Source organism: Saimiri boliviensis, chromosome 12, assembly GCF_048565385.1.
Source record: "Saimiri boliviensis isolate mSaiBol1 chromosome 12, mSaiBol1.pri, whole genome shotgun sequence".
Lineage (NCBI taxonomy): Eukaryota > Metazoa > Chordata > Mammalia > Primates > Cebidae > Saimiri > Saimiri boliviensis.
The window spans coordinates 84,707,391-84,733,047 of NC_133460.1; the positions used below are offsets into that span (position 1 = coordinate 84,707,391).

The 25,657-nt window shown below is 44.2% G+C and overlaps 1 long non-coding RNA gene across 2 annotated transcripts; it reads right to left on the bottom strand.

Moving 5' to 3' along the window:
- Positions 1-1,086: 1,086 nt before the first annotated feature.
- On the bottom strand, positions 1,087-25,566 carry LOC141580639 (uncharacterized). Of its 2 annotated transcripts, XR_012512918.1 has the most exons (4): positions 20,100-25,566; positions 18,119-18,272; positions 6,575-6,648; positions 1,087-1,197 (listed from the first exon to the last, which is right to left on the bottom strand). It is a non-coding gene; the product is annotated as an uncharacterized LOC141580639 (long non-coding RNA). The 2 variants fall into 2 exon arrangements; XR_012512917.1 differs by lacking the exon at positions 1,087-1,197 and having other exon boundaries at positions 6,318-6,648.
- Between the last annotated feature and the right edge of the window lie 91 nt (positions 25,567-25,657).

Sequence of the window (25,657 nt, forward strand, 5' to 3'; positions counted from 1 at the left end):
CTGATTCCTGTGTTAGTGGTATAACTTTTTTTTTTTAGAAGGAGCCTTGCTCTGTCGCCCAGGGTCTTGGCTCACTGCAGCTGCCACCTCCCAGGTTCAAGCGATTCTCCTGCCTCAGCCTCCTGAGTAGCTGAAATTACAGGCATGTGCCACCATGCCCCACTAATTTTTGTATTTTTGGTAGAGGAGGCGTTTCACCATGTTGGCCAGGCGGATCTCGAACTCCTGACCTCAGGTGATCCACCCACCTTTACCTCCCAAAGTGCTGTGATTACACGTGTGATCCACTACACCCAACCAATGGTGTAGTAATTTTAATATGATGCCAGACCTATGCATCAATAGACTTTTGGATTGTTATTTGTAAGCAAGACTGGCAGCTGTTTCTGTTTGCAGCATTTTGGTCAGGTTCAGCACCTTTTCTTCCTCCTCTATACTTTGGAACTGTTTAAATGTAAAGCCCAAACCCTTAATCACTATGTAAGACTGACTGCATCCCCAGTGTGCATGTAAACATTTAGTAAATTCTATGTGCTTTACAAATGTTAACTGTCAGATGAGGCAGTATCCCAAATGTCCTGGCATAAGTGATCGTGAGAGGAGAGTATTGAGATTAAAGGAAGTGAGAGTTGCCTTGATTGCCCTAGAGCTGCAGGTACCATTTCCATCTCTTGCTCCCTTTTTTAATCCACCATGAAAAACCAGATTTCCGTTCCCATGAGATTCTTATGAATGGAAATCAGGGCTCCCTTCATACATTTTAGATGAGAGTGAGAAGAGGCCTTGGAAGCCCCAATCAGCCTCCTCCATTCTAGGAAGACAGAGACAGGGCCCCAGAGGTGACAGAACGGCCTGAAAGTGTACTGCATGGCTGTGACAGATTTCAAACCCTGGCACACCACTCTGGCCTTATGTTCTTTCTGTGACTCTTAGCTGCCTCTCTTGCAGCAACAGAAGTAAAAACTTCTCAGCGGCCCCAGCAATGGACCCCAGTGCCCCAGTCAGATTTCCCAGACTCATCTCACTTAGGGATTGTGCACTGTCTGAACAGACCGCGGGCCACAGCATGGGGCATAGTAGAAGGAAGGAGGGTGATTTACCCTTGTATCTCACGCAGGCTGGCCCAGTTTTGTCTTGTCCTTCACAGAGGGTCTTTGGCTGCATCCAATCCCATGAACGATTTCTTCTGAACTTTGTCTGCAGAGACACGAATCATGATTGTTACCTGGGAATGCTCTGGAAGTGCTTGTAATGTGTGACAGAAAGTGGCCTAAAAAAGGCTCCCAGGAGGCCTAGGCAGACGGACCACTTGAGCCCAGGAGTTCGAGACCAGCCTGGGCAACACAGGGAGACCCCCATGTCTACAAAAAACACACACAAAATTAGCTGGGCATGGTGGCACACAACTATAGTCCCAGCTACTGGGAGACTGAGGTGGGAAGATCACCTGAACCCAGGGAGGTCGAGGCTGTTAGCACAGCCTTACCAGCCATGATCACACCACTGTACTCTGGCCTGGGCGACAGAGTGAGACTTCATCTCAAAATAAAATAAAAGTCTCCCAAGGTCAAAGATATGTTAAGCAACCCATCGCTCTGCTCCTGTTGGAATTCCTCTTCTCGATTTTGCTGCAAATACCAAGGACTTTGCTCCAGGAAAAATGAAGGCTGGGTCAGGTGTGTCCTCAGCCTCCTGGCTTAATTGGCTTGTTCCTCTTGTAGAGGTGAGAAAACGACCTGGGTGGCAGGGATTCTGACTTAGTCCACGTTACCTGGCAAAGCAACTGTTGAGGGGCAATGTCCTCACTCTAGTGGGGATCTTCCTTGTCAGCTGCACCCACTCTCCTGTATGTTTTGTGGAAATGGCAAACACCACTTTGTTGAGCAATACAAACACTGGCTTCCTATAGCTGCATCTCTGAGAATGTGCTTGAGATAACCCAGCTACCACAATTTCATTTTTGAATTTCAAATACAAATTATATCAGAGCTAAGAGTCCCCTGTGGGAATTTTGGTCCATTTTCAAAGTGGAAAAATAGAAGTCTGCAAGATGAAATAACTTGCTTGAGGCCACATAGTCAAGTACTGGCCGGCTGGGGATGAGAAGCCAGCATGGAACCCATGTGCCCTCCATTCCATTAAGGCTTGCTCTTGGGCAAGCATTTCATATATAAAATTGGGGATTCAGAAGCTCCTCTCCATTTTTAAACTGAAGCGAAAGGCCTTGAGTTCTTAAAGGCCTCTCTGCTTATCAGCGTCATTGGACATAATTCTGATCTATGAAAGCAAAACTACAATGAATGGCTCTTTGCATGATGTTCTACGAAGCACCTCAGAGAAAACAAAGCATCAGGTGGAAGCTAGACGTTTTGCAAACCACCTCTATGTCTAACTTTTCCCTCTTCCCTGTCCTGCTTCTGTCATCCATATATATTCAAGTTTCTCCTGACTGCATTGACTTGATCAATCCCTCACATAAATTCCTGTTTTAGGTTCCGTAACTAGGAAACCTGTCCTGAAACTACTCCTAGCTGCTCTCCCTGAATCCACAGTTGACTGCGCCAATCTGTCCTCCACAACACAAATGTAATCATTCTTTACACAGGCTTAGACCCTGGAAATAATTCCCATTGCTATTGGGATAAACAAGAAGCGTTACTATGGCCTCCAAGGTCTTTGGCAGAGGTCTGGCTGCTGACTTCCCACTGCTCAGCCCTTAGTCACGCTGGCTTTCTTTCTCCCTTTCTTATTCCCAGCTTTCTTCTGCCTCAGGGCCTTTGCACATCTGGTTCTCCTGCTTGGTCTATTTTTCTCTGCCATCATCTCATACCACTGATCCCTACTCACTCTTCAGCTCTTAGCTCAATCACTGCAGAAATATACCCAGTGGGCCTTGGGTTAGAAGTCCTTCCTTGGCTCACATTAGTTCCTGCTACATCCTCCCATAGCAGTTTGCACCTCCTCTCTTAGCATTTCATTTTATTGCTTGTTTTAATGATCTTTGCATTAGACCAGGCGTCCCCAAACTACAGCCCGCGGGCCGCATGCGGCTCCCTGAGGCCATTTATCCGCCCCCGCCCCGCCCCGCCGCACTTCAGGAAGGGGCACCTCTTTCATTGGTGGTCAGTGAGAGGAGCACAGTATGTGGCGGCCCTCCAACGGTCTGAGGGACAGTGAACTGGCCCCCTGTGTAAAAAGTTTGGGGACACCTGCATTAGACTATAAACTCCATGAAGGTAAGGACTGTATTATTATTAATCTTTTTGATTAGCTTAACATGCTGACAGATTGTTATTAATAAGTAAATTTAATTTCTTTTATTGTAATATAAAATATTACAATAATATTTTACAATAATATTGCTCCTGTAATATTCCAAGCGTGTACTAGTTGTTGGCAATACATGCTGTGGGAAATTGATACTGTCCCGGCCCTCTGGGAGTATATAGTGTAGCAGAGAATATAGAAGTAAGTTAAATATACGTCATTTATACTTCATCGTCACAAGTCACAAGTGCTATGAAAGAAAATTGCAAGGTATTATTATTATTGCTATTTCTTTTTTGAGACAGAGTCTTGCTCGGTTGCCCAGGCTTGAGTGCAATGGTGCTGTTACAGTTCACTGCAGCCTCAACCTCCTAGCCTCAGGTAATCCTCCCACCTCAGCCTCCTGAGTAGCTGGGACTACAGGCATGCTCCACCATGCCCAGATAACTTTTTTTTGTATTTTTCGTAGAGATGGAGTTTTACCATGTTGCCCAAGGTGGTCTTGAACTCCTGGGCTCAAGCAGTCTGCCCAGCACAGCCTCCTGAAGTGCTAGGATTACAGACATGCGCCACTGCATGTGGCCAGCATTACTATTTTTAAAAAACAACGATTTTCATTGCCTGTATCAGAAGATAATTTGCAGGGTATTATCTGACTCATCATTTTATTCCCTTTACCAAGCAAGTCTGATACACAACGAATGCTCAATAAAAATTTTGAAGGATTAAATAAACAACCTGGCTATGTCTTTTGTCTCTTTCCCAGATAAACATCTAGTCTTCTGAGAGTCCATCAAAATGAATAGGACATTTTAATGCGCCTCCTCAGTAAGAAGAATGATTTTAAATGCCTTAACTGATTGCAAGGAAATCTGTGAGAACTGCAAAATCATGGCAACACTCCTGACTTAGACAGAGTTTCTAAAGGAACCAGCTCTCTCAGAGCTTAAGAAGGTTAAACAGGTTATTATGAATTAAAGGTTTGCTATAATTTGCATATTTATGATACAGCTGAGTGGTAGTTTTCTTTCATTTATACATATTTGGGGAAACTTTATATAAACAATGTTAATTTTACAGAGCTCAAAGTATAATTTTCAGATTCTGGGTTGTGATATGTTTTTATACACTGACATATTTTTCTTCTGTCCAGCTGGTGTTTAATGCTCCATTGTATTCTAAGGACCGGTGACTGCACTATAGTTGTTCAATACATTTAACAACACCCACGGTTAATATCTAGTGTATTTGCTTTAGAATCCTTTATCCAGAGCCAATTTCAAACAACAAAATTGTTTTTATGTGAAAATATAATCAGCTTTTTATAATGTATTGAACTATGGCATGCTATCTGGGAAGGCATTGTGGCTAAAGTGGCTAAGGCCAGGCACAGTGGCTCACGCCTATAGTCCCAGCACTCTGAGAGGCTGGGGTAAAAGGATCACTTGTGTCTGGGCACGGTGGCTCATGCCTGTAATCCCAGCACTTTGGGAAGCCGAGGCAGGCAGATCACTAAGTCAAGACATTGAGACCATCTTGGCCAACATGGTGAAATCCCATCTCTAAAAATACAAAAATTAGCTGGGTGTGGTGGCACATACCTGTAGTCCCAGGACTCAGGAGGCTGAGGCAGGAGAATCGCTTGAACCCAGGAGGTGGAGGTTGCAGTGAGCCGAGATTGTGCCATTGCAATCTAGCCTGGTGACAGAGTAAGACTCCATCTCAAAAAAAAAAAAAGGATCACTTGCAGCCAGGAATTTGAGACCAGCCGCGGCAACACAGTCAGACTCCGTCTCTACAAAAAAATTAGCCAGGTGTAGCTGTTCATGCCTGTAGACCCAGCTTCTTGGGAGTCTGAGGTGTGAGGATCACTTGAACCCAGGAGTTCCAGGCTAAAGTGAGCTATAATTATACCACTTCATTCTAACCTGGGTGCCAAAGCAACACCTTAACTCTTTAAAAAAAGAGAAAAAGGAAAGGAAAAAAAAATGGCTGACTATATAAGTGCTGTATAAGTGTGAATGAGCTATAGAGAAAATGCATGTGTTTTACCCACTCCCAGATAAACATATGTTCAGAAACATATGTGTGTGTGTAAAAAATATATCACTTAGTTCATCTGAAATATATATTGAAAACATTTAGGCTGGCACAGTGACTCATGCCTGTAATCCTAGCACTTTGGGAGGCCAAGGTGAGCAGATCACCTGAGGTCAGGAGTTCAAGACCAGACTGGCTCAAAGTGAAACCTCATCTCTACTAAAAATACAAAAATTAGCTGGGTGTGATGGTGGGTGCCTGTAATCCCAGTTACTTGGGAGGCTGAGGCAAGAGGATCACTTGAACCCAGGAGGTAGAGGTTGGAGTGAGCCAAGATTGTGCCACTGCACTCCAGCCTGTGTGACAGAGCAAGATCTTGTTGAAAGAAGAGAAGAGAAGAAAGGAAGGAAGGAAGGAAGGAAGGAAGGAAGGAAGGAAGGAAGGAAGGAGAGAAGCAGGGAGGAAGGGAGGTGGGGGGGGAGAGGGAAGGGAGGGAGGGAAGGAAGGGAGAGAAAACAAAGAAAAAGAAAAGAAAGAAAGAGAGAGAAAGAAAAAGAAAGAAAGAGAAGGAAGGAAAGAAAGAAAGAGAAAGAAAGCAAGCCTACCCGGCCATGGTGGCTCATGCCTGTCATCCCAGTACTTTGGGAGGCCAAGGCATGTGAATCACCTGAGGTCAGGAGTTTAAGACCAGCCTGGCCAACAAGGTGAAATCTTATCTCTACTAAAAATACAAAAATTAGCCAGGCATGGTGGCAGGTGCCTATAATCCCAGCTACTCAGGAGGCTGAAATAGGAGAATCACTTGAACCCAGGAGGCATAGGTTGCAGTGAGCTGAGTTCATACCCCTGCATTTCAGCCTGGGCAACAGAGCAAGACTCTCTCTCTCTCTCTCTCTCTCTCTCTCTCTCTCTCTCTCTTTCTCTCTCTCTCTCTCTCACACATACATACACACACACACACACACACACACACACACACACACACACACACACACAGTTTACTTCACTTTTCTTTTTCTTTATTTTTTAAAACAGCTCCTTGTGGAGCAGGGCTAATTCATAAGCAGTATGCACAGAGTTGGCCTTAAAATTTTCATTTAACAAACCCATCAGGGAGAGGAATGTCTCATTCTCATCCTGGAAACACTCCTTGAAGAGGGTGGAGCAGGTAAGCTGCAGGGAGCAGAGGCAAGGATCTATGTGGAGTCAAAGAGCTTAGCCGATGTGAGAAGACAGCAGCCCCACATTCAGAACTGAATCATCTTACATCAGGATTTCAAGACGTGGGCTTCCCTCCTGTCAGATTTATATAGAGTTCATTTTCCTTTAAACTTCTCCAACCTAGGATGGAATCATAAATATAGTAGTAGTAGTATATTATAGCATAGCATACCAATTGCTGTATAGTATTATACTATATTACTAATAACATATTATTATTTGGATGCTATAATAGTAATCATAGCAACAAGTAATATTATGGAGCATTTATGAATGTTGGATACTATGTAAATGTTTTGCATACTGTATTTATTTCATCTTCATTCTGAGGTTTGGTTTTTAGTCCCTTATTTTTAGATGAGGAGAATGCATCTTAGGAAAGTTACTTTGTCAGGCTAGGCGCAGTGGCTCACGCCTGTAATCCCAGCACTTTGGGAAGCTGCAGCGAGTGGATCACCTGAGGTTGGGACCTTGAGACCAGCCTGACCAACATGGAGAAATCCCATCTCTATTAAAAATACGAAATTAGCTGAGCGTGGTGGTGCATGCCTGTAATCCCAGCTACTTGGGGGACTGAGGCAGGAGAATTGCTTGGGAGGCAGAGGCGAGCCAAGATCATGCCATTGCACTCCAGCCTGGGCAACAGGACGAGACTCTGTCTCAAAAAAAAAAAAAAAAGAGGTTTCATTGACTCACAGTTCCGCATGGCAGGGGAGGCCTCAGGAAACTTACAATCATGGTGGAAGGCAAAGGGGAAACAAAGCACATCTTACGTAGTGGCAGGAGAGAGAGAGAGAGAGAGCGCAAAAGAGGAAGTGCCACACTTTTAAACCATCGGATGGCATGAGAACTTATATCACAAGAACAGCAAGGGGGAAATTAGCCCCCATGACCCAATAATCTCTCACTGGGCCCCCCCCGCACATGTGTTACAATTTGACATAAGATTTGGGTAGAGACACAGAACCAAACCATATCAGGTGGGATATTCAGATATGTGAGACGGGGATAGGGGAAAATAGCCATTCATGCCTTCCTCTGGCTCAGTGAATCGGTGTTTTTACGTAAGAAATGTAGATAACAGGGCAGAGGAAACAATCAGATAAGCATTTGTCTCAGGTAGGCACGGGAGGACTCGGAGCTCTGTCCTGTGTCTCCCATCTGTGAAGATAAGCTATCAATTTCCATTGCCATTGTGAACTTAAACAGAAACACTTTAGGGTAAAGACCTTGGGACCCATCAGGAATGTTCTTGTGGGCAAAGTGTGAGGGAGGTATGTAGCTTTTCATCTTTGTAGCCATCTTATTTAAGAACCAAAATGGAAGGCAGTTCCAAGCTTGACTTTTCCCTTTAGCTTAGTGAATTTGGGGTCCCAAGATTTCTTTTATTTTTACACCATGTATACTAATTTTAAAAATCTGTGAACAATCTAAATTCTAATAATTGGGTAACAGTTTGCATAATTATAACAAAACAATGTTAGGAAAACCTAAGCAACTATGAAAATAAGAATTATGAAAACTATGTAGAAATGTCAGAAATATTAATAACATTTTAGAAGAACTCAATATGCGAAAATTACTGGGCTGGGCATGGTGGCTCACACCTGTAATTGCAGCAATTCGTGAGGCTGAGGTGGGCAAATTGCTGGAGTTCAAGACCAGTTTGGGCAACATACTGAGACCCTGTCTCTAATTAAAAAAAAAAAGAAAGAAAAGAAAAAATTTCTATATACTATAAATACAACTGTGTAAAATATGTGTGTATATGGACAGTATCTGGGAGACAGTACATAAAAATAAATGCGTTAGTGCATTGCAGGATATGCTTAGGGGTATGGGCTGTAGAACTAAGCAGATTGAATTCGAATCTTATCTCCAACACTTCCTTCTTTGGGCCAATTACTTAACTTTTTTTTTTTTTTTTTGAGACACGGTCTCACTGTCACTTCAAGCTGGAGTGTGATGTGATCTCGACTCACTGCAGCCTCAACCTTCCAGGCTCAGGTGATTCTCCCACCTCAGCCTCCCGAGTAGCTGAGACTACAGACACACACCATGTCCAACTATTTATTTATTTATTTGTATTTTTTATTAGAGACAGGGTCTCACCATGTTGGCCAACCTGGTCTTGAACTCCTGGACTCAAGCTGACTCGAGTCAGCCTCCCAAAGTGCTGGGTTATAGGCGTGAGCCACTGAGCCTAGCCTATTTAACTTCGATTGTCTCAATAACTTCATCTGAAGAATGAAAACAAAAACTAGTTTCTTCCTCATGGGACCGTTGTGTTGACTAAATATGATCATGCATGCAAAATCCTCAGTAGAGTATCTGACACATAAAAGGTACTCATAAATGTTAGCTGTCATAGGAAAATGATTATTTTCTCAAAATCCTGAGATCAAATGATCCCAAATTCCAAAGTACTGGGATTATAGGCATGAGCCACCACTCCTGGCCTGAAAATTATTAGATGCAATTGCAAAAGTATTTTTCTCTTCAGTTATTTTTTTTAACAGATTGGGGCTCACTGTGTCCGCTAAGCTGGTCTCAAACTCCTGGCCTCATGTGATCCTCCTACTTCAGACTACCAATGTGCTGGTTATTACACATGTGAGCCACTGTGCCTAGCCCTACCTCCTTCTTAAAAGTGATATGGTCTCACTCTGCCGCCCAGGCTGGAGTGCAGTGGCGTGACTCTAGCTTACTGCTGCCTTCAGCTCCTGGGCTCCAGCCATCCTCCCACCTTAGCCTCCCAAATATCTGGGATACTGGTGTGTGGCACCACAGCCAACCAACTTTTAAAATGTTTTGTAGAGAATTTATACCTGGTGCTATGTCACCCAGGTTGGCCTTGAACTCCTAGAGTCAAGCAATCCTCCCATCTCAGCCTCTCAGAGTTCTGAAATTACAGGAGTGAGCCACTCTACTTGGCCTAAATATTTAAAACAGAGGAAACTCAATCCAGGGAATTGGCATAAAGGAGATGGAAACACTGAGAGGCCACATCAGGGACAGCAAACCAATCTGGTGATTATAAGGAGCAGAAAGTGGCTACCACCTCCCAGTAGAAGGCACAAAAGGAGGAGTTGGCATCCTTGGAGCTCAGAGGCTGGGCTACCTGCTAAGAGCTGGAACCAAAGCAGGCCTGTCCTGAAGGAGCTGGAGCTGTAGGGGCCATGCAGCTTTGGGGAGATGCCAGCCCTGGCTTTCTTCTCCTCCCCTCCCTACTCTCTTGCCATTGCCTTCCTTTGCTGATCCGACCAGAAGCAGCTGTTAAAGGAGGGTGGGAAGTCCAGCCCGCAGCACCCTAAAACTGTTAGATAAAATAGGCCCATGAGAGACGGGAAATAGTTTTCAGGTCAAGCACAGAGAAAAATGGATCATCCCTGAGGAGAAGGCATTATGCTAGAAGTCAAATTCTTGGGCAGGTGAGATGCTGCAGGATCTAGGGTACGGGTACAGATTCTCCCTGTCAGGAGAAGGTATAGTTTTTCAGTTGTAACTAGAGGTAAGAAGGAGAATATGGGTGTAGAGGCAGATAGACCTATAGATAAAATGCTGAAGAGGAGAAAAGAGAGAGTTTCCTTCTGATTCCTCTATTTTTTTTTTTTTTTTTTTGAGACAGAGTCTTGCTCTGTTGCCCAGGTTGGAGTGCAGTGGCAAAATCTTGGCTCACTGCAATCTTTGCCTCCCAGGTTCAAGAGATTCTCCTGCCTCAGCCTCTGAGTAGCTGGGATTACAGATGCCCACCACCATGCCCAGCTAATTTTTGCATTTTTAATAGAGACAGGGTTTCACCATGTTGGCCAGGCTGGTCTTGAACTCCAGGCATTAGGTGATGCATCCTCCTCAGCCTTCCAAAGTGCTGGGATCACAGATGTGAGCCACCACACCTGGCCTATTTTTTTTTAATGACTTATGAGTCAATGGCTCTGAGAGTGGAAGTGCATATTGGGGGTTAGTAGGAGAAATAAGGCGTCTCTGAGAGTGGAAAAGTGAGCCAACAGAGGAACTAACTGACCCGATCAAGACACTAGTTGAGGTTTGCAGGTATAAATGTCAAGGGAAGCTCATCTAATTCTTGTGAGAATTTCAGTAGAAGTGCTCATTTTCTAAGCACTAACACAGAAAGGACAGGTGTTTGCATTCTTCTGAGGTTGGAGTATATGCCAGGCAAATATGATGGAGGGAGAGGGGGACAGTGTATTTTCCAGGGACTGACTATAATAATGAGCTACATGAAGGATGCTTTGTTTTTTTGTTTATTTTGTTTTGAGGCATTGTCCTGCTCTGTCGCCCAGACTGGAGTGCAGTGGTGCAATCAAGGCTTACTGCAGCCTCTATGTCCCAGGATCCAGGGATCAGAGCAGTTGGGACAGGCACTCGCCACCACGTCCAGCTAATTTTGTTAATTAATTTATTTATTTTTGTAGAGACAAGGGCTCATTATTTTGCCCAGGTGGTCTCAAACCCGTGGACTCAAGCTTTTCTTCCACCTTGGCCTCTCAAAGTGCTGGGCGCCACCAAGCCCAGCCCATAGCGCAAGTAGGAGAGACTAGGCGAGATGGTTCCACCAGTGAGGAGAGAAACCTCTTCTGTTTCCTTAGGTTGGCGTCCCCCACCAAGGGCTTCACATATTCTTGCCAGCTCTCACTTGGCCGTTAGCAATTCATGAAACATTTCTAGTTTAATCACCTTATACTATGCTAGGGTGCTATTTGTTCCAGGCCAATGATGTTCTAGTCCTGTGTCGCCTATCTTTCCCAGCTTTTAGGTTACACCTTTCCCTGAACGCTCAGCTCTGATGAATTCAAGAAAAGTTAATTTACTGTTGAGGTTTTAATTTATTTTTCTTGTATGGGTAGAGCAGTGCTCTTCTAGCTTTTTACTTCTCCAAGCTAAAACTAGAAGTCCTCAAATTATATTTACTGTAATACTCATAAATATGAAAAATTTTCTGCCTGAGCTGGCACCGTGGCTCATGCCTGTAATCCCACCACTCTGTGAGGCTAAGGTGGGAGGACAGCCTGAGGCCAGGAGTTTGAGACCAGCCTCAGCAACATAGTGAGACACCATCTCACAAATAAAAATAAAAAATTAGCCAGGTGTGGTGGCTCGTGCTTATAGTTCCAGCTACTCAGAGGGCTGAGGAGGGAGCATGGCTCAAGGCCAGAAGGTCAGGACCACAGTGAACTGATTGCACCACTGCAACAGCGGGCAACAGCGCAGGACCCCAGCCCAAAAGACAAAAGAAAACAAAGTTTCCTGCTCATGGAAAAAATATTTTATCCAAATGTAATAGTAGTTTCGATGAGAAGGTCATTCAGCCAGGAAGCAGAAGTTCCCATTCATTCTTCATTCCACTGCAGCCCAGCTCTGCCCTCGCTCTTCCACTGACACTGCACCTGCTCAGGATGTGACCACCACCTGCTTGGCCAAATCCACACCTATGGTCCATGGACCCAGCTGACAACTCTTCTTCCTTGGCTTCTGAGTCTCCCCGTCTCCCGGTGTCCTTCCCACCACTGGGGCTGGTCTTTCCAAGGCTGCTCAGAGGGCCCTGTCATCTGCCTGGCAGCAGTAGCTCCTGTCCCTCCTGCTCTCCTGTGGTGTGGACATCACCTCCCCTTCAAGAGGGGAGGCCTTACTCCTCTTGCTGTGAATTCGAGTTGGCTGTTGGGTGTTGTTTGCAATGAATAGACCGTGGTCGTACATTCTGAGGTTTGGTCAGCAGAAGCTTTGCAGCCTCTGCCTCGCTCTCTAATCTCCGCCAGGAGGCTCCCCGCTGGGTTCCAGGCACCAAGCCATGAGGTGGGCAGGCCATGAAGATGCTTGGGTTGATGCTCCCAGCTGACCTCAGCTTTTGGGTCATCCCTGCCCAGAAGCCAGACTCATAAGTGAAGAAGCCTCAGTGGGATTCCAGCCCTCAGCCATTTGAATCCACACAGATGTTCAGGGTGGAAAAAACTGGATGTCTGCCAAGGCCCTGGGCCTATAAATCAGGGAAAAGCCATTTGCACTGTACCCGGTTCAGATTCCTGACCCGCAGAACCTACGAGCGTGAAAAATGCTGGTTGTTTTACATCATCGAGTTTGGAGAGGTTCGTCACATAACAAGAGATACCTGGAAGGCTCTCCCGTGTCTCCTCACTCTTTATTGAGAAACTTGTGAATATATATGTATACATTTTAAATATATTTAGTTAGCTTGGCACAGTGGCTCATGCCTGCAATCCCAGCACCTTGGGAGGCCAAGGCAGGCAGATCACTTGAGTCCTGGGGTTTGAGACCAGCCTGGGCAATATGGTGAAACCCCATCTCTACTAAAAATACACAAATTTGCAGGGAGTGACACTTGTAGTACCACTACTTGAGAGTCTGAGGTGGGAGATCACCTGAGCCCTGATGGTGCCACTACACTCCAGCCATGGAGACCTTGTCTCAAAAATAAAATAAAATTTATTTATTTAATATATATTTGTATATCACATATTTATATTTAGTTATTGACATATAATTACAGATTATAAATTATAATTTATGCTATATTATATTATATATTTATGTAAATATATATATATATATTTCAAGTATATTTACTTCTCTCTCCCATACCTGCATGCCTGTAATTCTGGTGCTTTTCGAGGAAGCGATGCCCTCCACACCCCAGTGTCTGTGAGTGTGTGGACGGACTGCATAACTGCCAAGTGGGTTGTTCCTATTTATGTAAACCAGATTCTCCCATAGGTCTCTACAATATGAAAACAGACATCACTAGATTCCGTTCCAAAAATGTTACAGTATCTGTGCTCCCTCAGGTAAGGCATGAGTGCTATTTATCCATGCCTCTAAGAACACGAAGTTATTTTCAACTTTGCATTTCAGTGAATGAACAATAGCATCTAATATTGGTATGTGGCTCAAATGAATAAAATAAAGTAAGAGTTTGCCATCTGTCAATGAGATAAAAATGTAAAGACGGCAGTGGCTTATGCCTGTAATCCCAGCACTTTGAGAGGCTGAGGCGGGTGGACCACAAGGTCAGAAGATCAAGACCATCCTGGTCAACATGGTGAAACCCCATCTCTACTAAAAATACAAAAATTAGCTGGGCATGGTGGTGCGTGCCTGTAGTCCCAGCTATTTGGGAGGCTGAGGTGGGAGATTCACTTGAACCTCGGAGGCACAGGTTGCAGTGAGCTGCGATGGCACCACTATACTCCAGCTTGGGCAACAAGAGCGAAACTCTATCTCAAAACAAACAAACAAACAAACAAACAAACAAAAAAATACAACAGGCCGGCTGTGGTGGCTCACACCTATAATTCCAGCACTTGGGGAGGCTGAGGCAGGTGGATCACCTGAGGTCAGGAGTTCAAGACCAGCCTGGCCAACATGGTGAAACCCTGTCTCTACTAAAAATACAAAAATTAGCTGGGCGTAGTGGTGGGTGCCTGTAGTTCCAGCTACTAGGGAGGCTGAGGCAGGAGAATTGCTTGAACCTGGGAGGTGGAGGTTGCAGTGAGCCAAGATAGAGCCACTGCACTCCATCCTGAGTGACAGAGCCAGACTCCATCTCAAAAAAACAAAACAAAAACAACAACAACAATAAAAGAAATGAGGCAAAATATCGAGTCAGTTACCAGGAAAGGTTTCAATGACTTGATTAGCTAGACATATATTCCAGGAATATGCAGCACTGTATTATAGCTGTTTAAAGATGTCAGAAAGCAGGCTGGGCTTGGTGGTTCACATCTGTAATCCCAGCACTTTGGGAGGCCAAGGCAGCAGGATTGCTTGAGCTCTGGAGTTCAAGAGCAGCCTGGGCAATACAGTAAGACCTCACTTCTACAAAAATTACCAAAATTATCCAGGTGTGGTGGCACATGCCTTTAGTCCCAGCTACTTGGGAGGCTGAGGTGGGAGGACTGCTGGAGCCCACAACTGCAAAACCAGCCTGGTCAATATAGCAAGACTCTGTGTCTTGAATGAATGAATGAATGAATGAATAAATAAATAAATAAATAAATAAATGTCTGAGAAAGCTATTTAGTATTTTAGCAGTTATTCCACTTAGTAAGGTACTATTTATTGAATTGTTTCCCCCAAAAAAATGTTGGCACCCTAACCCCCAGTATCTGTGAATTTGAACTTATTTGGAAATAGGCTCTTTACAGAGGTCAGGTTGAAATGAGGTCACAGGTGGGCCCTAAGCCAATATGACTGTCCTTATTAAAAGGGGACATTTGGACACAGAGACAGACATGCACACAGGGAGAATATCATACGAACATGAAAGCAGAGTTCAGGGTGATGCACCTACAAGCCAAGGAACTCCAAAAATGGCCAGAAAGCCACCAGGAGCTACAGCAGAGGCACAGAACAGATTCTCCCTGACAGCTCTCTGTAGGAACCAATCCTGCCAACACCTTGATCTCAGATTTCCAGCCTCCCAAACTGTGAGTTCTAAGCCACCAAATCATTGGTACTTCGTTATGGCAGCCCTAGGGAACTAATAGAGAAGGAAAACTAAAATATCAATGAATGCTCTTTTTCTGTTATTATTATTTTTTTAGATCGAGTCTCGCTCTGTCGACCAGGCTGGAGTACAGCGGCATGATGTCAGCTCACTGTGACCTCTGCCTCCCAGGTTCCATCGACTCCCCTGCTTCAGACTCCCAAAGTGCTGGGATTACAGGTGTGAGTCACCACACCCAGCCCTTCTCTGTTATTTTCTAAAATAGAAAAGTTAGTGGAAGGAAGAGCTGAATTATCTATTCCCATTACCGGCTAGTAAGGAGTGGTAACAAGAATTTTATGGGAAGTTTGGAAACCAATTTTTTGAGTTACCAAAACTGTAAGTTTTAGACCAACAATTTTCTCCTGTTTCAGCTCAATCCAGCCCAGCGGCCTCCATCTCCAGTTTTAAAATTAATGTAAAAGGTCATGCACACCCAATATAATAAACTTATTTTTCAGAAAGGGAGGTTGTAGAAGGGGAACTCGGTTGCTTCTTCTTTTTTAATTTCTTTTACTTTTTTCGTAAACTCAGTGGTAAGAATGGGTTGCTTCTTTAAATAATTGTACCTTAATCTTATGTGAGAGAGACAAAATCTTGCTTCTCTTACAGCTTTAGTTATAGTTACTACACAGCATTGTATTTAATGATTCGTAAATATGCTGTGAAAGAATTTCTTTCTACTTTTCTAGGACTTGTAATTTTATAATTTTAAGTGGTTTGGAGGAGACTTTCAGACTGTTCTACATTTTTTATTGTGTGTCATTTGATACCTATAAAGGAATATATGCCACACATCTAAATTTTGAAGCATAGTAACAAAAGGAATTATTTGTGAGCCTATTACCCAACTGAATAACTAAAATGTGACTGATCACCGTTGCTCCCTGTGCAGGACGCCCTGGTTTGCCCTCCCTCCTCTCCATCTCCCTCGCGCCCAGGCTGCCATTGAAACCACAGCCATTTCCATGTCTAGTCAGTGTCTCCTGTCGTGGCCACAGTGCTACTACATCCTGTGTGCCATGGGAAACTCCACCCCAAGCATGACTTCAGCTCCCTCAACCCTGAGACCTCTGGGTAACAACTCTTATTTCAAAAGGTTCTCAGATTGTTTTTATCTCAATTATATGCACAGCATTAACTTGCAGGATACTTGGGGTCTGTTTCTGATGTTCATCTCAATGGAGCTACCAGAGGATCTGTTGTCGTCTAATTAAATAAACAAATACATGTGTGTATATACACACACATACGTATATGTATGCGCGTGCACACACACACACACACACACATATACACACATGCATATAGTTCATAGTTTGTCGGAGCTTCTAAACCCTTGGAATTTCCTGAGTGTTTTTTAAAAGCGCCTTTGGTAGGCACGTGGGGCACAGTGGCTCACACCTGTAATCCTAGCACTTTGGGAGGCTGAGGCAGGTGGATCACTTGAGCCTAGGAGTTTTGAGACCAGCCTGGCCAGCATGGTGAAACCCTGTCTCTACTAAAAATATGAAAATTAGCTGGGCATGGCGGCAGATGCCTGTAATCCCAGCTACCTGGGAGGCTGAGGCAGGAGAATGGCTTGAACCTGGGAGGTGGAGGTTGCAGTGACCGAGACTCCATCTCCAAAAAAAAAAAAAACTGTCTTTGGAACATGGTGGACCCCTGGGATCACACCTGAGTATGTGCCAAGGAAATGATTCAGGTGGGTTCCAGGAAAGTTTTAAGATGGGGGCCAACCATGCCAGAAAGACCAGCCATATGTTTAGAGAGTTGAGCCTTTGAGCCAAGTGATATCAGCCTGAACTTTCAACTTCCATGGAGTAGAGGAGGCTGGAGACTGAGTTCACGAGTTCAGTGACATGGCCAATGATTCCATCAATCATGCCCATGTAATGAGACTCTAGTAAAAACTCCAGGCACTGATGCTCCGTTCAAGCTTCCTGGTAGCTGAACATGCTGGTGTGCCAGGAGGGTAACACATTCTATTTCCTAGGTGGAGGATACAGACGCTCTGCATTTGAGAGCCTCCCAGACTTCATCTTATGGGATTATTTATTTGTTTCCTTTATAGAATAAAACTGTAATTTTAAGTATAGCACCTTCCTGAGTCCTGTGAGTTGTTCTAGCAAATTATCATACCTGAAATGGTCATGGGAAACCCTGAATTTTTTTAGTTGATCAGAAATGTGGGTGACCTGAGGACCCTTGAACTTGCAGCTGGCATCTGGAGTGAGGGCAGTCTTGTTGGGGACCATGTCCTTATCTATGGAGTCTATGCTAACTCTGGGTAGTTAGTGTCAGAATTTCATTGCAGTATGGTAGCATTTAGTCAGTTGCTTAGTGCAGAACAGACATTATCGAATTAGTTGATCAAAATTTTTTGCGAAATATTCAGGTGCCAAAGAAAATTAACATGTCTTTTGATTTAAAACATATCATATCTTTTCTGGGCACCATCAATCATTGGAATATGTCCTCTGCCAAGGAATTTAACACCCTGATTAATCAGAGCTTCCTTCACTGCTTTATATTCATGGAAGACTATGGTGGGCCAGGATTCAAAGTACAGGGTGTAAACAGAGTCGTACTCTTTGGCCAACTGGAAAGAGATACAAACACCTGTGTAAATGCTAGTGTGAAATCTGTTGAAGGTTTGGGGAGAAATTAAGTAATACTTTTACAAGTGGCCTAGCCTTTGCTCCATCAGTTCCATCTCAGGAATTCAACCTGAGGTACTGACATAAATTCATTCTTTTCTTCATTTATATATGCAATCACTCAGCAAATATTTACTAAGCATCTATGCTGTGCCAGACACTGTGCACAGCCCAGGATTCCTCATGGAACTTAAAGTCTGGTGAAAGTGACAGGAAATAAACAGTCAAACAAACTACATTTGCAATAGACATTGAGCATAATTCTATAAATTGATAAAGAGTTGGATGACAAAGGGAGAATTTGATAAAACAGAGAGGTAAGAGATGGCATTTATGAGGAGGTAGTATTTAAGTTGAAACTAAAGATGAGGAGGAAGCAGCCAGAATAAGGGCTTGAGGGAAAGCTCACCATGCAGGTGTAAACTTCCAAGGATGATATCCATGTATTGGCCGGGCACAGAGGCTCACTCCTGTAAACCCAGTAACTTTGGGAGGCCAAGGTGAGAGGAGAGCTTGAGCCCAGGAATTCAAGACCAGCCTAGCAACATGGTGAGATCTCATCTCTAAAAAAACAAACAAACAAAAAAACAAAAACCAACATATATTTATGGTAGCATTGTTCAAGGAGGCAAATATGGTACTAAAGCATGCAACAACTAGCGGTTGGTTTTCAAACTTATTTTACATTCATGCAACTAAATTCAAAGCAGCCACTTGAAATTAGTTACAGGAGGTTATATAATGTTATGGAAACATGCACTCCAGCCTGGGTGACAGAGTGAGTCTCTGTCTCAAAAATAAAAATAAAAATGGGCAAAAGATCTGAAGAGACACTTTACCAAAAAAAGATATATAGATGGTACTATAGCTTGAATGTCCCCTCCAAAACTCATGCTGAAATTTCATTGCTATGGTAACAGTGTTGACAGGCTTGGCGATTAGGTCAAGGGCATGAGGGCACTGCCCTCCTGAAGGGATTAGTGTGTTACTGTGGGCATTGGTTCGTCATCATAGGACTGTGCTCCTGATAAAAGGGTGAAGTTCAGTCCTCTCTTGCTGTGTCTCTCGTGTGTGATTCCTGACTGTGTGTTATGATACAGCAAGAGGCCCTCACCAGATGTGGCCCCTCAATCTTGGATTTCCCAGCCTCCAGAGCCATGAGCCAAAAAACCCTTCATTTCTTTCTAAATTACCCAGTCTGTGGTATTCTGTTATTGCAGCAGAAAACAGAACAAGACAGGTGGCAAATGAGCATACGAAAATATGCTCCACATCATATATCATTAGGAAATTGCAAATTAAAGCAGCAATGAGATACCACTACACATCTATTAGAATGGCCAAAATCCAAAACATGGGCAACTCCAAATGCTGATGATGTGGGGCAACAGAAACTTTCGTTCATTGCTGGTAGGAATACAAAAATGAAACTGCCATTTTAGAACACAATTTGGCAGTTTCTTTGTTTGTTTTTCTGAGACAGAGTCACGCTCTGTCACCAGGCTGAAGTGCAGTGATTGCGATCTCTAATCGGCAACCACTGCCTCCTGGGTTCAAGCGATTCTTGTGCCTCAGCCTCCTGAGTAGCTGGGATTACAGGCACATGCCACCACATCCAGCTAATTTTTTTTATTTTTAGAAAAGATGGGGTTTTACCATGTTGGCCAGGATGGTCTCTATCTCCTGACCTGTGATCTGCCCCCACCTCAGACTCCCAAAGTGCTGGGATTACAGGCATGAGTCACTGTGCCTGGCCTCTTTTTTTTTTTTTTTTTTTTTTGAGATGGAGGTTGCAGTGAGCCAAGATTGTGGCACTACACTCCAGCCTGGATATGGCGAGACTCTGTCTCAAAAAATAAAAAATAAAGATAAAAATAAATAAAGAGGCCAGGTGCGGTGGCTCAAGCCTGTAATCCCAGCACTTTGGGAGGCCGAGGCTGGTGGATCACAAGGTCGAGAGATCGAGACCATCCTGGTCAACATGGTGAAACCCCGTCTCTACTAAAAATACAAAACACTAGCTGGGCGTGGTGGCGCGTGCCTGTAATCCCAGCTACTCAGGAGGCTGAGGCAGGAGAATTGCCTGAGCCCAGGAGGCGGAGGTTGCGGTGAGCCGAGATCGCGCCATTGCACTCCAGCCTGGGTAACAAGAGCGAAACTCTGTCTCAAAACAAAAAAATAAATAAATAAAAATAAAATAAAATAAATAAATAAATAAATAAATAAATGATCAGAATCCCCATCATCACAAAATAGGACACACATGGTCAAAACAGGCTGACCCTAGAAAGGGGTGCATAGAATCCCAAATCAAAGCCACCATGGCAGGGAAAGAGGAGCACTTTCAGAGGGTGAGGCGAATGTCAATGAGACCAAAATTCTCCACCTACTTGTATATTTCCAGATGTATCTTTCTGGCAGAATCATCCAGAATCTTTCATAGCAGATCCATCCCACTTGTCAATTTTTCCATGGTTCTCATCTGTCTTCCACTTATCCAAGAAGCCACTGAGGCCTGTCACGCAGCTGGGACCACTGCCTGGCCCCATTACGGCCTCTGCCACCACTGCTTCTCCTGCCCTGGGCAGCTGCCACCATCTTGCTGTGAAAAGCTTTGTTTTGAAAGGGTTTCAACCTTCAGGAAAAGCTACCAGTGGGTAAGAAGACTCTAGAAGGCCCACCATGCCCTTCCCCTCTCCTCACACCCACCTCTTCGGTCTCAAGTTTTGGTGCTCCCATTCTCACTAATAATGTACCTATGTTGAATATTTTTTACCATTTCTGGAAGGTTCTTGAACTGAGGTTATCATGCTATCATTCAATTCCTTTAAAAAAAAAAACAGCTTGAGATATCATTCACATATCATATAATTTATAAAGTATATAGTTTAGTAGTTTTTATTTTATTTTTTGAGCTGGAGTCTTGCTCTGTCACCCAGGCTAGAGTACAGTGACATGATCTTGGCTCACTGCAACCTCCATCTCCTGGGTTTAAGCAATTCGCCTGCCTCAGCCTCCCCCAGCTGCTGGAATTACAGGTGGGTACAACCATGCCCAGCTAATTTTTTTCTATTTTTAGTAGAGAGGGGGTTGCACCATGTTGGCCTGGCTGGTTTTGAGCTCCTGATCTCAAATGATCTGCCTGCTTCAGCCTCCCAAAGTGCTGGGGTTACAGGCGTGGGCCACTGTGCCCATCTTCTTCATGTTTTTATTGGCCATTTGTGTATCTTGCCTGGAGAAATGTCTGGTGAGATCGTTTGCCCATTTTAACATTGGGTTGTCTTTTTATTGAGCCATTATTCCCTGATCTTTAACCGGCTGATGCTCTTTCTCATTCTTTATCTTCTCCCTCTTTTTTGATAACCCCCTAGTACTGCATTCCTCCCGCTTTGACAGTCTCTCAAGCGCTTTGGTTAAGGTCTACCTTCCCACAAGACTGCCGATTCTAAGAGAACAGAGACTATGTCCGTCTTACTCACTGTTGTTCATTATTGGCCCATTACTTTATATGTTTTAGGTTTCCTGGCACATATTAGGTACTCAACAAGCATTTGTTGAAGCATACTGAATGTGATTTTCACAGTTTCTCTTGTGTCAGGAGGGTTGCTGTCTCCATTGAAAAGATTTTTTGGGTCACCTCCTCTCTAACCATTTGTGGTCCTGACTGCTACCACTTGGGGGGTGTCCCAGAGACTATTCATTCTTGTGCCCTAGTTGAGCACAGGTTTGGAGACTGCAGCTTCCGTAGCGCTGGAGGATCCCTAGGGTGAAAAGCAGTTAAGTGCAGCTCATGTGTGAGGTGAGATTCGGTCAGAGGAAAGTGAGTTGATGCCATATGAACTGCCTACCACGGCCACAGCCAGAGTTAGAGGTGAGGTGAAGCAGAACTGTAACAGGGCACCAGAGGCGTCAGACACTGCCTCATGTGTCTGAAATCCAGTAACAGTTATTGTGCCTATTAAGACACACACCCTGACAGACTTGCATATGGAGAAAACCAACGCAATTTTTTTTGGGTGCAAATTGCCTTTCTACCCCTGCATCAACCACTTATTGAATGTGCTGTCCCCAGAGAGGGGATGTGACCTTGGCCCAGGGCAGGGGTCTTTCTTTAGCTGAGGAAAATTTCTGCAGAGCGACTCAGCTAAGAGCTGTCACCAGGAACTCTCCCAGCAACTGGGAGAATGAGTGGTTCACATCTGCAAACGGGATCTGAGTGGCGTGCTGGCGGCCTGGTGCTGTTCAGCTCCACTTGCTTTCTAACACAAATAAGGGCGCTGCTCCCCCAGGCTCCAAAGGGCTGATCTTTCTGGAATCAGCTGTCATACCACTGAGCTTACCCAGGTCACCTCTGCCACACCCTGCAGAGGGCAGAGAGTCAGCCATGGGTCACCACTTAAACACATGGGCCGTCTGATTACCCCTTTTCCTGACCTCGACTGCAGGGCTTAACAATCTCGAAACAGCTTCTAAAATCTCCCCTAAATTTAGAGCTTCCATCACCCTAAATGTAATGGCTTCAAAGGCAAATGTAAAGGGCTGTGGTAATCTGGAATATGACAGGTTCAAACCCTTATTTTGCCACTCACGTTCACGAGATCTTGAGTAATGTAATCTCTCTAGATCTCACTTGTGAAATGAAGTAACAGTAGAGCCTCATAAGGTTTGCAATGGACAGTCTCTCATGCATCCTAGCACTGTTGAGGCAAGGGGACCCAGTGAAATGTATTTTTTTTTAGACGGAGTTTCGCTCGTTACCCAGGCTGGAGTGCAATGGCGTGGGCTCACTGCAACCTCCACCTCCCGGGTTCAGGCAATTCTCCTGCCTCAGCCTCCTGAGTAGCTGGGATTACAGGCACGCGCCACCACGCCCAGCTAATTTTTTGTATTTTTAGTAGAGACGGGGTTTCACCATGTTGACCAGGATGGTCTTGATCTCTTGACCTCGTGATCCACCCGCCTCGGCCTCCCAAAGTGCTGGGATTACAGGCGTGAGCCACCACGCCCGGCCCTGAAATGCATTTTAAAATGCAATAGCAAGTGGTTCTTGCACTGCCGGGAACACACTCCGCCATCACCATTGTGTCCTGTCCAACCTTAAAAATTTGGCTCAGATCAGACATTGCTTCCTAGAAACCATGAGGCTGGATGAATCTTCACTGCAGCCCCATAGCACCCAGTGAACCCCCTGCTTACTTAACATTCTATCATACTTGCTTACTTACTTGTTGTATTGCCCCATTCTCCCGCCCACACACACCACCTCACCACTATATGGCTTTATGTTGCCTCAGCAACTAGCACATAGTAGATGCTCAATAAATACAGAAAGGAAGGAAGGAGACATTTTTTAAAATAAACATTTAAAAACCCAAGAAAGGAGAAAAATTGAAAGAGATTAACAAAAATTAGGAAGACAGGTACTAATTCAAAAGAAATATGGTAATGGAAACGAGTAAAACATCATTCTGAGTTATGGTCTTTGTCAAAATAGACACTAGGCATGAGCAATGAATTAACAGGATATTAGTTTTAAGGACTTATGCCAGGGCAGAGACCAGGAGAAAGATGAGAAGCTGGCCCAGCTTGTTGGGATGCTCCTGGAAGGCTATGGTTGGGGTTTAACATCCAGCTAGCTTAGCTCATAGCTGCTGAAGACATTAATCAACGTGTTCCATTATGCATCTGCATGTAGCACGCGCTGCGCTCACCCTTTCCACTATGGGAACTTACAGCTATTCAGAGACAGACACGTATACTGACTCCAGTAGTCAAGGTGAACTAACGTATCCCAGCAATTACCACGTGCAAATCTCTATCCTAGATGCATCAACATATCCTCCTGAACGCGCTGAAGAGCCGCCCTGCAAGGATGAGTCAACAGGCTCAGGGATGTTAGATAACTTCCGAGGACACATGAAGTCCTGACACTCTAGGCTCACTTCTAAGTTCTTTTTTCCAAGACTCACTTTCCTGATTTATCTGCATGTCATACCCAACCTTTTGCTCTTTCATGCAACAAAACCATCTCATACGGGCCAGATACCATGTTAGGCATTAGCAACAGAACCACCCCCCGGGAACAGCACAGTCAGCCCCTGCCCTCACAGAGGTTAGCATTTGTGAAAACAAGACATTAGGCAGGTAATGAGAGGCATGAAGTGTGCATGACATGTGACAAGGGAGAAAACACAGAATGCTAACCTGGGTCAAGCAGTTCAACGCAAACTGAAGCACTTAAATCCGAAGTGACGAAGACTCATTAGGAGTTGGCTGAACAAAGTCAGGACTACGAGGGAAGGAAAGTGAACCAGGCACATGGAACAATATATGCAAGGGAGAGAAAGAAGGTGCATTTAGGGACCGTAGAGAAGAATGGCTGGAGAGGACAGCAGGGGCCAGATCACAAACTTCGTGTGCACACACTTGAGACTTAATCCTAAAGCAATTAGAAGCCACAGCTTCTAATTCACAAAATTCTTTAGCCACAGAAAAGGCAGAAATCACTTCATTTTAATACCTACCAAAAGCCTATAGGATAGTCAGGTCAAATTATTCTCAGGTCCACAGCAACTGACATAGGAGATACCATGGGATAGATCCCATAGGAACAGGAGGGAAGAGCTGCTTTCCCCGAAACTCCCATTACCACTCCCTGCTGGCCCAGGATCACCAGGAAACTGACTCTAGGAGGAAATAACAGAATGCTCGGGAGGAGTAAGTCCAACTCTGGCCCTTGGGCCACTAATATCTTTTTTTTTTTTTTTTTTTTTAAGACGGAGTTTCGCTCTTATTACCCAGGCTGGAATGCAATGGCGTAATCTCGGCTCACCGCAACCTCCGCCTCCTCGGTTCAGGCAATTCTCCTGCCTCAGCCTCCTGAGTATCTTGGATTACAGGCATGTGCCACCATTTCCCAGCTACTTTTTTGTATTTTTAGTAGAGACGGGCTTTCACCATGTTGACCAGGATGGTCTCGATCTCTTGACCTTGTGATCCACCAGCCTCGGGGCCACGAATATCTTAATTATCGAAGTTGATTATATTGTGCCATTACATTGCCAGTTATAATTTATACAAATTTTCCTTCCTCTGGCTTGATCTGTCTTCTCCCCTACTCAGCATAGAAGTATTTTTGCTCTCAGGGACGGATCCCAGTGGCCCGATGCTCCATCCTCCCTCCTTGCCCCTCTCCCACAAGGAATTAGAAGAACATCACTTGTTAAATTCCAGGAGTCAGCAAAGAGTGGACACCTTGTTTTAAACATTCCTACACCAGGTAGGCCGTATTCTGGGAAGAGTGTAATAAAAGCCTCTACAGTCAAGTTAAACCAGCAAGTAAACTAGCTCCCTAATTGAAATGTGAAAGACAGCCTTAGGAGCATGTTAAGATGACAGAAAAATGAAGATGTGGGAAAAAAATACAAATTACTGATAGTAAAATAATTTTATTTAGTTTCTTATTTTAAAAAAGGTAGCATTTCAACATATAAATTTAGACTCAAGATTACAGTATATTATTTGCCAAAAGGAACACCCCTGAAAGATGGCTTGCCTCAGAGCTGAGTGGCCACAGGGAAGCACGGTGCACGCCGAGTTTCAGCAGAAGTGCTTTCTTAAGACTTCACAGCGGCATTTCCCTGTTCCTCAGCCCCGCCTCCAGGGCTTGTGGCTGCTAAGAAAACCCACAGCCATCACTTTGGGGCAATAGCTTTTGCTCATGTAACTAGAAAACATCTCTAGGAGTGAAAGCACAGAGGTCAGTGATCCAGATTTCCCACAACAATCATCTGCGGCAACAATTCGACAGGTAAAGAATTTATTTTTATAATCCAAAAGTTCTTTTAAGAACTAAAGAACACAAAATTCATTCATAAAGAGAATTTATAGAATTCAATGAGCAAAAATGAAAAATTCTTTTCTCCATATTACAAATGCCTCTATAGGA